Genomic DNA, 12,860 nt, shown 5'->3' with positions numbered 1-12,860 from the left:
GACTGGCGGTTTTCCTAAAAGCATTGAATAAATCAACATGATAAATCACTCTCCTAGTCATCAAGTTTTAGGTTAGGCATGAATTGGACAGTTAAAGTGCTAAAAAAAGAATTCCATTGTTGTTTTGTTTTCCAGTATCACCTAGTCCACAGATAAAGAAGCTGTTTCATTCTCTGTTGCTGATAAGCAGACATTTTGTAAGCTAATCTCTTGATAAAAAAGAGAGGTTTTGTGTATCCATGGAAAAGTGTTCCATGTTTCTCTGTACTGCTTTGTTAATTTTAGAACTTGCTTTATCATAATGTGCATCCTTTGCTGTGATGAACATTATCATACTTGTTTACTTCACCCTAATGTGAATTAATGGGGACATAGTTCCATATCAGTTCTTGTCTTGCTGGGTCTAAGAGAAATGTATTAGAGTAATAAAAGGATGAATGATCAGATTGTAATTTGAGCTTGTTTTGTTTTACTCATGTAACTCGTGTAACCCACTGGTGACTGTGTACTGTATCACAGTTGCCCTTGTGTGCCCAATCAGAAGATAGAAGTCTGTAACAGAAATCTGGCTCTTTAGCTCAAGCTGTAGTTGCTCATGCTTTTAGCTCACGGTAGTTCTCAAAGTATTTACCATTGTGGGCCACATGTGCAACTCTCTCTGTGTTAGGTGGGCTGCATCCACGCTATATATTACCTGTATGGCCCGGAGGATATCACATGGGCTGCAGCCATGTGTTGATTGGGCTGCAAGCAGCTGGCAGCCCGAGAACCACCTCTAGAGGCTCCTGATTCAATTCCTAGTGTGTTGGCCAAGTTGCCAGGCATCACACTTGTACTCCTTAGTTGCTTGAGGACATACATACAGGGCAGTCCATGTACTCCCCAAACAAACTTGTGAATGGGGTGTATTCTGAAGCTTTAAATAAACTGATAAGGTCGAGAAGGAAAAGGCTTAATGCAGCAGTTCTCATTTACTCCATCTCACTGTTGTTTCAGGATTGTTCCCTATTGTACATTTGCTTACATTTTGGCTGGTTTATTTTTAAATGTTCCAAGACTTTCACCTCATCCTTTAGGCTGCTATCCCACCATCAGCAAGTTTTTCCTGATATTCTGCCTTAATTTTTCTTTGTCAACATCTTCCCCATTATGAACTCCTATAAAATCGAATAGAAAATTGTTACCTCTCTCCAGGTTTGTTTGAATCATCCTATGAAATTTAATATAATTTAATAGAAATGTAATAGCTATGAAATGCTACAGGATGGTTAAATAAATTCTCGATAGATCTTTTTATTAACTTAATTTCTCACCCTCCTGGGGATTATTTTGGGGGTTACCCAGAGATATCTGTCATCAGTCGGAACATGTGGGGCTACAGGGCTTAGAACTACTTGTGTTATACCCTCATGTTATTCACGGTTTGATATTGTTCAGTGTAACCCCTTTAATTGAAGTATCCTGCATCCTAACTAACCTGTATCTTTTGCCGTGTCTCAGCCAGATTGGGAATAAAGGTGCCTTAAAATTTGTGATCCCTGATTGTGAGCGTCATTTTTGGGTCAGTCCATTGAGTGTTAGATGGACATGACTGACACATGGCTCTAACCATTGGAATACCTACAGCAAGGGTCTTCAGGCTTGTCGCATGGTTGCTACAACTTCCCGCATTACTAAATGTCCATCCAATGGTGTTTACATGGGGTCAGGTTCAGGCTTGTCCAAGGTGAGAGGGACGTCTGTTACAATACCCTAAAGGGAAGCCTGATTTAACATGAATGGACTTGATCAAAGTGCAGTGGAGAAAAAGTGAGTAGAGCCCTGCAAATCCGCGGGTATCCGCTTTTTATCCATGGACCATTTGAGCATGGATGCGGATACAAATTTTGTATCCGGGCAGGGCTTTGATGGTAAGAGCAGATGGGCAGCTGTGATCTGCCCTGGGCGGTGCCTGGGGGGCCGGGACAGGGGCCAGCGACTGTTCGGGCCCCACGCCCAGGGCAGGTAGAGGGTCTGCCGCAGCTCCACACAGCTGTCCGCCTGGCTCTTACCATGGCCGGGCCGGAACCGGGTCAGGGAGACCAGCGCTGGCAGCTGGGGGGAGCCTGGGTCCCTCCACCTGCCCTGGGTCGGGGGCTGGGACACTGGGCGGGGGGCTGCTCAGGATCCACTGCGGCTCCTCACAACTGCCAGGGCGTCTCTCCTTAACCGGGCTCCAGAGGGGAGCGTGTGCCCCGGCGCCTGAGTCCGGCCCCCGGTGTACAGCCCTGAAAATCCCCGGATATCCGCAGATAATTTTTGCAGATCGCGGCTCGGAGGCGGATACACATTTACGTACCCGCCCAGGGCTCTAAAAGTGAGTAAACTGCTCTTTGCTATAGTACTAGATAGTCACCCACTTGTGCATGTGGATTGCTAATGTTCATCAGGTAGCCTCATGATACAAACAGATAACACAGAGAATTTGGTGGCAGAATTTCATGAGGCTTTTAAGGAAATGGGATGTTCTCCAGGGACCAAAAATAAAGCTGGACTGTAATGCCCAGGCAGTGGTGCCAGGCTGCCAGAAAAGTAACTGGAACTAGACAGGTGAAAACAGAAATGATCCAGAAAGTGGAAGAACCTGCCAAGTGAATCTTGTTGCTTATGACTGTAAAGACAAAATAATAATAATAAAAGAATGGCGACTTTTCCTGTGCTTAAGTCCCAAAGCACTGAGTGAACAGATTTGCAGAAACATTATCATTTACCTACAAGACATGAGCGATGTCAGAGGCATAAAGTATTTCAACAGATTGGCTGGTTCTGCTGCATTTTGGCCGTGCATGTTTAACATGTTTTTTTGGGAGATGCTGCTTCATACAAAGCCTTATGGCATGTGGCAGAATAGGTACGTAAGTGGGCATGCCATACTCTCCATTCTCATGGCTGATGACAGGGAAGATAATGGGGGAGGGGGAAACACTGAGGAAAAGTTGGAGCTTCTAATGAAGAGGGGAGTGGAGTAAATGTCATCGCTGTTTGGATCAGTTCAAACCACAGTTACTTTCATGTAGTAAATAAGCACCCCAACTTTCACAATAAGCCAAAAATCAAGCTAATCCCATTTTAAAACAAGGTCAAAACAAGCCATTTTTTAAGAACCCCAACTCTCTATGCGATTAGATCCCCCGAACATGCAGTCTGGGACTGTGGTGGGCCTGCTGTCCATGACTCTCTTCCCCTCCTTGCCGCTGATTGCCAGGAGCTGATAAAAAAAAAAAGTAACAGGCAACAAGCTACAAGCTAAAACCTAGCCAACAAGCAACTCACAAGCCAATTGAGCCAAAAACAAGCCCAATTTCTGTGTTTTTTTCCAGGGGTTTGGCATGTTTGGTTCAAACATTGCTTCACACATTCATCTTTGTTCACCACTTCTGCACGTGAAGGTTTTCATAAGACAATACCATAGTTCCTCTAAGAGAAACAGCCGCTGTCTCCCAAGACAATACAGCAGTATTTTTCAATTTGTACTATATAGGCCCAAATTCTGCTCTCACTTACACTGGTGTAAATGTGGATAGCGATCAATGAGTTATTTTGGATTCACTCCCATATAATGGGGAGCAGAATTTGATTTGATGTGTTACTTTGGGGAATGACTAAGAGGAAGCATGATTTAGAAGTGTTTGTGCAAAAGGGCTTCAACTCAACAGGAAAAATGTTTGTTTGAAAAACAGGAGTGGAAACAACAGGAGACAGGCCCCCCCCCATCCCGGGAAAGGGGGACACAGCCCCCCTCCCGCCAGTAAAAGGGGGGAAGGGGGAACAGGGGCCCCCCAGCCCGAGAAAGGGGGTGAACGGGGACACAGGGCCCCCCAGCCTGGGAAAAGGGGGGAAGGGAGACATAGGGCACCCCCCCAGCCTCAAAAAGGGGGGGAAGGGAGAGGGGGGACACAGGGCCCCCCCAGCCTGGGAAAGGGGGGAAGGGGGACAGAGGGCCCCCCAGCCTGGGAAAGGGGGGAAGGGGGACACAGGCCCCCCGTCCCCAGCCCGGGAAAGGGGGGGAAGGGAGACATAGGGCCCCCCAGCCTCGAAAAGGGGGGGAAGGGAGAGGAGGGACACAGGGCCCCCCCAGCCTGGGAAAGGGGGGCAAGGGGTACACAGGCCCCCCCCCCCAGTCGGGGAAAGGGGGAAAGGGAGAGCGGGGCCACAGCCCCCCCCCCCCCCAGCCCGGGAAAGGGGGCAGGTAAAGGGGAGACAGAGGGCCCCCCCAGCCTGCGAAAGGGGGGGGAAGGGGCACACAGAGCCTCCCCCCAGCCATGGAAAGGGGGGGAAGGGGAATAGGGGGCCCCCCCAGCCCAGGAAAGGGTGGAAAGGGGGACAGAGGGCCCCCCAGCCCAGGAAAAGGGGGGAAGGGAGAGGGGGGACAGAGGGCACCACCCCAGCAAGGGAAAGGGGGGGAATGGAGAGGGGGGACACAGGGCCCCCCCAGCCCGGTAAATGGAGGAAGGGGACAGAGGGCCCCCAAGCCCGGGAAAGGGGGGAAGGGAAAGGGGGGACAGAGGCCCCCCCAGGCCGGGAAAGGGGGGGAAGGGAGGGGGGACACAGGGCCCCCCATCCTGGGAAAGGGGGGCAGGTAAAGGGGAGACAGAGGGCCCCCCCATTCCGGGAAAGGGGGGGAAGGGGCACACAGGGCCCTCCACAGCCTGGGAAAGCGGAGAAAGGGAAAGGGTTTACAGAGGCCCCCCCCAGCCCGGGGAAGGGAGGGGAGGACACAGGGCCCCCCCAGCCCGGGAAAGGGGGGCAGGTAAAGGGGAGACAGAGGGCTCCCCCATCCCGGGAAAGGGGGGGAAGGGGCACACAGGGCCCTCCACAGCTTGGGAAAGGGGGGGAAGGGAGAGGGGGTACACAGCCCCCCCAAGCCCATTAAAGGGGGGGAAGGGAGAAGGGGGACACAGGGCCCCCGCCCAGTCTGAGAAAGCTGGGAAAGGGAGAGGGGGTCACGGGGCCCCTCCCCAGCCTGGGAAAGTGGGGGAAGGGAGAGGGGGGACAGAGGGCCCCCCCAGCCTGGGAAAGGGGGGGAAGGGAGAGGAGGGACAGAGGGACCCCCCGAAGCCTGGGAAATGGGGGAAGGGGGACAGAGGGCCCCCCCATCCCGGGAAAGTGCGGGAAGGGGGACACAGGGCCCTCCACAGCCTGGGAAAGGGGGGGAAGGGAGGGAGGGACACAGCCCCCCTCCCCCGAGCCCGTTAAAGGGGGGAAGGGAGAAGGGGGGACACAGGGCCCCTCCCCAGCCCGGGAAAGTGGGGGAAGGGAGAGGGATCACAGAGGGCCCCCCCAGCCTGGGAAAGGGGGGGAAGGGAGAGGGGGGAGAGAGGGCCCCCCCAGCCCGGGAAAGGGGGGGAAGGGAGAGGGGGGACACAGGGCCCCTTCCCTCCAGCCCGGGAAAGACTTTTAAAAATCTCCTGACCATGACATTTACCAAACTTTCATGGGTGAATTTGGTCGGGCCCTACCCAGGAGACTGAACAGGGGGGTACTTCACATTACAGGTACACAAATGTAGATCCTCAGTTGCACTGTTTCTATCACGGCCACTTCTTTCTGGCAGATCCATTTGAGCTCCGTGGCACACGTCTCAGACAGAACCTGGCTGCCTTTTATCCACCCGCAGCTGTTCCCAGCAGCAGAGCCTGAGAAGCTGCAGAGTGAGAGAGAGTCCGTGTCACTGTGGGTCCGTGTAACAAGGAAAGGCCCAGAGGTGAGTTTTTCCTCCCCCTCCCGCTAATGGGAAGCTGGGCTCTGGTGTTCTCCTTCATCTCCAACTTCACTGCTGAGCGTCAGTCGAGAAGACGTCCCAGGCTGTGAGGTGAGTTAGGGCAGTGGCTCTCAACCTTTCCAGACCACTGCACCCCTTTCAGGAGTCTGATTTGTCTTGCGTACCCCAAGTTTCTCCTGACTTAAAAACGACTTGCTTCGAAAATCAGACCTAAAAATACAAATGTTGCCACAGCCACTATTGCTGAAAAATTGCTGACTCTCATTTGTACCATACAATTATAAAATAAACCCTTTGGAAATAAGTATTGTACTTACATGTCCGTGTGTGGCGTACAGAACAGTATAAACAAGTCAGTGTCTGTCTGAAATTTTAGTTTGCACTGACTTCGCTAGTGCTTTTTATGTAGCCCGTTGTAAAACGAGGCCAATATCTAGATGAGTTGACCTACTCCTCGGAAGAGCTCTGTGTACCCCAGGGATACGTGTACCCCTGCTTGAGAACCACAGAGTTAGGGGGTCTGGAGCAAGGACCATACGAGGCTGAATCCCATGGGGTGGGTGACCTGGTACTTGTTCATTGGAAGCGCCACCTTGATCTCCTGCATCTCAGCTTTCCTTTAAAAACGAAGTCTGATGGATGAGAGGAAACCTGCACCGTGCGACCTGGGTAACGGGACAGCTGCAGGGAGCTGAGGACTTGTCCCGATGAACGGTTAGGGCTGGATTCCCAAAGGGACTTAAGAGGCTAATGGCCACTTCAGGCACCTCTGTCTCTTGGAGTGGGAAGTTCCTTGGAGAATTCCACTGGGTGGGAGACTCAGCTGTGAAGGGGGGGGTGGGCAGGCAGGAGCATCTCATCAACCCAAAATTGGAATAACTGGAGTAATGTTCCTTTTACATGGAGCCTCAGCTCTTTGGAACCTCTGCAAACGCTTTAGCCACGTGTTTAACTCCATCAGCAGGAGTAGCCTTGGATCACAGTGGGAGGGCTCAGGTGCGTACGTGTTTGCAGGATGGGCGCTCAGGGCAGTCCCTGACGCCAGAGCAAAGTGGATGTGAAGTGCCACTGTCTGGATTTGGGAGCCTGCCTGCACACCGAACTCACTAGGCGCTGCTGCATGACTGCAAGGCGCTGGGCCGGGGAAAATCAGCCCTGGCTGGTTATTTTGAGTAGAAAACCAGAGCCACTTCTGGGGTCTTTCAGCTTCTAATGCCCTTTCCCTTCTGCAGCTGGATTTCAGCGTATGATAAAATCCCTCTCAATGCCAAGTCAGTGCCATAAATCACTGGACTGGGTGCAGGAATCAGTAGGCGATGTTCTCTGGCCTGGGTTATGCCAGGGCTCAGACTAAATTATTCTTCCCAAAACTTTTAAAAGCTGAGCCCCCTCCTCAAGGCAAAGAAACCGATCGTGCCCCTCACCCACCAGCAATGTGTTAGCGACCCCACTCCCCCATTTTCATGTACTCGTCTTCAAACCCCACTCTTCCCACCATGGCTAGCCCTTCCCCATGCTTCAGGAGACGCTGCAGGAGATGATCCTAACCGTCCCCTCTAACCTTAAGACCTGAGGGACCCCATCCTGGAGCATCTTAAAAATCACGGTTCCCAGACTCTGGAACAGGGGCTGCTTTGCCGGGCTCACCTTTCTCCCTCCGTCACCTTGGCCGATGGGGATAATGAGCCTGGAGATCTCATTCCCGCTGCTCTGAGTGGTGACCATGTGCACACGACCCAACTCAGCTCTTACTGTATCCCAGGAATGTCTTCATCTTCTGGGATCCTCATGGCAGCAGTGGGATGATTTAACGGACTCCCTTAGTCACGGGGCCTTTCTCTCTCTTTTTTTTCAGAGCCAGCGTCCTGGAATCATCTCATGGTGCGTGGAGTGGTGGGGGTGGTGGGGGTGCTGGTCTCACTGTACCTATGTGGGTTTTGGAAAGGTAGAGGGAAAGTGTTTGCCTACCCGCGACTCGTCTTCAGCAAGCTGCTGACTCATCCCTCCCAGCAGCCTGGAAGTCTGCAGGATTCACAGGAATCTGAGCTCACCGCAGTTTGTGACAGGGACGGGGACTAGGCCCAGGGAATTAGAAACAGGAATCGAGACCCAGCCCTGGAGAATGGGGAAGGAGACCTGCTAATGGTGGACAGACGCTTCACCCAGGAACCCAGAGGAAGGGATCCACGGGTGTGGCCCAGGAAACTGGAGTAGCATTGCCAATCCTCCAGGATGACCGGGAGTCTGCAGGAATTTAAGATTAATTTTTAATTAAAGATTATGTCATGATAAAATCTTCAGGAATAGGTCCAATTAAAATTGGCAACCCTAAACCGAAGTGGGGGGGAGGGACCCATTAAATGGAGACAGACTTGGGCTGGGAAACCAGCTAGAAGAGCTGATCCCTCCTACGATGCCCCTCAATGGTGGGGACTAAACTGGGAGAAACTTTCATCTAAACCTATTTTAGGTTCAGCAGTTTGCGAATTCATATGCATTCTGCTGAATTGTTCACGTCCAGCCCCTCCCCTCAGTTGTTAAAAAGTCAAAGCATTTTGTTTAGACACTTTCCAAACAAACCATTTTGATTTTTCAGTTTGAAACAATTTTTTGTTTAAAAATGTCCTTTAGTTTTTTTTAAAAAAATTCAAAAAGTTACCACCCTGGAAATGTTCCTGGGTCTTTTTGTTTTTGTTTTTTAAAGCTTTTTCGTTCATGAAAAATTTGGAAAAACGTTACTTTTGTTCAACCTGAAACCAGTTTTTTTCCATCTCTTTTTTTTGGAATTGTCAGCGACCAAAAAATTCTGTTTGCCCAGCTCTAGGGGTGGGTGAGGATTTTAGCGGTTATATTCTGGGTCTTTGAGTCTCCTTGTTGCTCAAAGTTTTCTTACTGTAACAAATTGATTTGAGATGAGGGCAAGATGGGCAAAAGCTTCCTAAAAGGGGGAGGGGGGCTGCTGTCACCCAAACTGTGGCCCAGCCCCTGTGCCACCCCTTCTCCTCGAGGTCCAGCCCCCTCAAACCGCCCCTTTCCGAGGCCACCCCTCATGCAGCCTTTCTCTCTGAGCTGCCACTTCATGCCCCCCCCTTGCCCCCAAAACACCGCCCCCGCCCGGCTCCCGTCTGTCCCCTGTCATCCAGTCGCTCACACTTATGGCCAGTAAAAAGTGGTGGGCCCTGGTCTCCCCTGTTCCGGCTCCCCTGGCTGAGAGTGGGAGAGGATGAAGAACTCCTTGCAAATATAACTCCCCCCCGCCCCCACCTCAAAAAAGCACAATTTGCCAGCAACAGCAAAACATGCACCTCACCAACCCGGGCCACTCACGCTGTGTTGTGTGTGACATTCCCATCCTAGGAGGTTTATGTCTTTGTGAATGTGAACCCCGCAGGCCTGGGTGTTTCTCTGCGTAATGTGACCTCAGGGCTCCTGATGAGAGCCGTTGTTTGTAAATGTTTCAGAAGCAGACATATTTATCATTCATGGACAGACAGACATTTATTCATAATTAGAATTGGTCAAAAATAGCGGGGGTGGAGACGGTCATGAAAATTGAAGAAGAAACCACTCCCCCCCCCCCCCGATATTCTTCTAACTTATTTGCAAATGTTTTTAATGATCAAATTTCTGTTTAGTTTTGGTGGGAAAAACTCCACGTTCTCTCTCAAGTGGGCAGAGAAATCCAAAATGTTTTTTTTTAAAAGGGAACTTTTTTCAAATGATCAATGTAATCCAAAGTGGCATTTCTAATTAAAAGGTTGCATTGTGAGTGTAAAACCATTTTGAACCAGCTCTATTACTGTATAACAAGAGGAGTTTATTTGTCATGATGCATTGTTTGGGCCAGGTTGCAAGTGGTATTTCAGTTTTTGCACAGCTCTTCTCTTCTTGCATCAGCTCCTCTCCTACGCTGTGGCCTTAATCTCGGCCCGGGAAACCCTTACATGCATGTTTCACTTTAATGACTGCTGTGATAATTCCATTTCAATGGAACAACTCTGAGGTCGGGTTTACGCTACGGCCCTATATCGGTGTAAATACGTCATATATTTAATTTTCTTTCTTTTATAGATGAAAGTTCTTGAGAGGTGAAAGCAGGTAAAATACATGAACAGGTTGGGACAGTCCAAGTTTGTCAGTGCAAAGTGACAGCAGAGATGTGGTATCTGCTAGTTTTCCATAAGTCTCTCAGGGGTACCCAGGATAACTTTGGGGATCTCTGTCTTGCATCGGGAATGTTCCCTGAAAGTGTCCAAACAGCTCAGAGATACAGAACCATTCCCTGGATCCATTCTTATAGCTGTCTTCCCCGGAAAGCAGTCTGGCAAGTGGTCCTGTCAGCTCTTTGCTAAGTTATCTGCCAAAACACTAGAGTTTTCAGGAGCCTAAGTAGCCCTTTGAATCATGGTAAAATTATCCTCCCAGCCACCACCAAAATTGGAAATGGTGCCCCTGAGTGCACAGTACCCTACCGTGCTTCCCCCATAGGAGCTGCATTAACAGGCAACTCTGCAAGTTCTCTGCATGCCTCTGCAAGTGACCCCCATGCCTCTCCATTTCCTTGGCCACATGTATCCCGTCCCCATGCTGGCAGCTAATTCAGAAAAAGAGGGAAAGAGCTCACCACTGCGACCAACTGAGGGATGTGTTGGGGTGAGATCAGCTGGTCAAAGCAGACAATAGGGACAGAATCGGAGACTTGAAGCTCCTAGAGTGACCTCTGACCTTTCCAGACCTGCCCTTCAATCAGACACAGCCATTGTAAAGTTGAATGTGATCGTAACTAGACCCATTTTAAACCCTTCACCACACAAGACAAAGCCCGTAGGATTCATCATGAACTATTTATTTCTCCTCCCCTGGATTCCTGCAGCCACCAGCCACCTTGGAGCTTTCCCTCGTCTCTCCCAGGCTGTGCTCACTTGATGGCAGGAGCTCAGTGGAGGGTCCAGCTTTGCTCTTTCGCTTCCATTCTTCACCTCTTTGGGTGGCTGCATTTGCAGCTGAGCAGCCTGATGGAAACACTGAGTCCTCTGTCTCGGCAGGCAGGCCCAGGCACAAAAGCCAAAGACTCCCTGAGAACAGGGGGAGGTTCGCCTGAACTCTCAGGAGTGGAGGCTTGGCCCATAGGGTAGGGTTACCGTATTTGAACTTTCAAAAAAGAGGACACTCCGGGGGGGGGGGGGGGGGAGGGGAGTTGAAGCCCTGCCCCCTATCTACTCCCACCCACTTCCTGCCCCCTGACTGCCCCCCACAGAAGAGCCAACCCATCCAACCTCTGCTGCTCCTTGTCCCGTGATCACCCCCTCCCAGGACCCTGCCCTCTATCTAAGCCTTCCTTCTCCCTGTCTCCAACTGCCCCCTCCTTAGACCCCCCCACCCTAACTGCCCCCCTAGAACTTCCCCCCTACCTGTCCCCTGACTGCCCTGCCCCCTATCCGCACCCCCGCCCCCTGACAGAACCCCGGGTCTCCCACACCTATCCAACCACTCCCTGTACCCTGACTGCCCCCAGAAAACCCCCAAACCATCTAACCCCCCCTGCTCCCTGTCCCTTGACTCCCCTGACCCCTCTCCATATGCCCACCCCCTAACAGGCTCCTCCCAGAACCCCTGACCCATCCAATCCCTCCTGCTCCCTGTCCCCTGACTGTCCTTGGGACCCCATGCCCCTTCTCCAGCCCCCCGGCCCCCGTACCCTGCTGCTCAGAGCAGTGTGTCTGGGGTGCGGAGTCAGACACAGTGCCGTGCTCCCCCGCAGAGCACGCAGCTCCCCCCCCAGCCCCCAGAGTGGGCAATTGAAAACCCAAAAAGCCGGACATGTCCGTGAAAATCTGGACGCATGGTAACCCGACCACAGGAACTCCAGGATCTGCAGCTGCTGCCACCTCTATGGTGATTCCTCTGACTCATCACCAACCAGCTCTTCCCCATTCTGCCAGCCGGCCCCACGGTCTGATCGGTCTGATCGTGCAGGAGAACAGAAACCCTTTGGGACAGCAGGAGAGTCTCCTCAATGCCGCACACTTTGCATGGCTTCCCGCGCTCACCGGGAAACATGACTGCCCTGCCCGCAGAAGTCTCTCAAGGAGCTGCCGGCGCAGTCACTGGGCACTCACTCGTAATGGTCTCAGGCAGTGGCATTGCAGAGGGAGCTGAGCAGACCGTCCCTTCCGTGACTTCCTGAATTGCTGCCAGGACGGATACTCTTCTGCGCTAGGGAGAGTCCCCGAGGAAAAGCAGCTGTGGTAGGGGAGGGGGCAAGACAAGCTGTCCCCCTGAGCCCTTGACTAGCAGGCAAGCAGGACTCTGGGAGCCAAGGGATCGGTGTGTGTTGCTGGGAGAGCAGAGCTGGAGAGCAGAAAAGGGCACTGGAGGAATTGTAGAAAAGTCAGTGTCATGGCCGGGTCATGGGCAGCCAGACCTAGTGGTCAGAGGCAGAGTCCACACTCATGAGCCAGGAGTCGAGAGTCAGCTGGGTCATGACACTGGAAGAGCAGAAGCAAAAGACCAAATTGTGTTCAGCACCTCAAGTCAGATGAGTCACCCCGAGTCCGGATGCCAGGAAATCAAGCCTGGGGAGTGGGAGTCAGACACATGAACACAGGAACAGCCAACACATGGTCCAGAGCGGGCAGAGAGGATCTCGGGTGTTCAGACAGCTTGTTCCTGCTGCTGGTTTAAGGAGGTCCTGGGGGCCGATTAGCTGCTCTGGGACTCTGCCAATAGGAGCCTCTAACTGGGTCTGGACTTCGTCAGTCCTAGCTAAGCAGTTTTTCGTAGATTTCCAGGTGGCGTCCTGGAGGGTGGCTGCTCCCAGGAACCCTGCACACCCGGGTTAATGACCCATGGGTCATGACAGTGAGTGATCTCTCCCCGCTCAAACCTCCTGCACGAAACAGTCTCCAGGGTCCCGGACGCATCCTCTGAGAAGAAAAAACCAGAGTCAGGATGACAAATAGGCTATGGAACAGGAGTCCCCTCTTTCTTGCAACAGCCCCGAGTGCCCAGAAGAGTGGACGGTTCTTACTTCCAGGACATGCCTGGGATCTTCCATCTAAGCCTCACTGGGACCCATGTTTCTTGGTCTGACAGGATG

The sequence above is a fragment of the Lepidochelys kempii genome, unplaced genomic scaffold (genome assembly GCF_965140285.1).
Source record: "Lepidochelys kempii isolate rLepKem1 unplaced genomic scaffold, rLepKem1.hap1 scaffold_134, whole genome shotgun sequence".
Classification (NCBI taxonomy): domain Eukaryota; kingdom Metazoa; phylum Chordata; order Testudines; family Cheloniidae; genus Lepidochelys; species Lepidochelys kempii.
Note: the sequence above shows the minus strand (reverse complement) of the source record.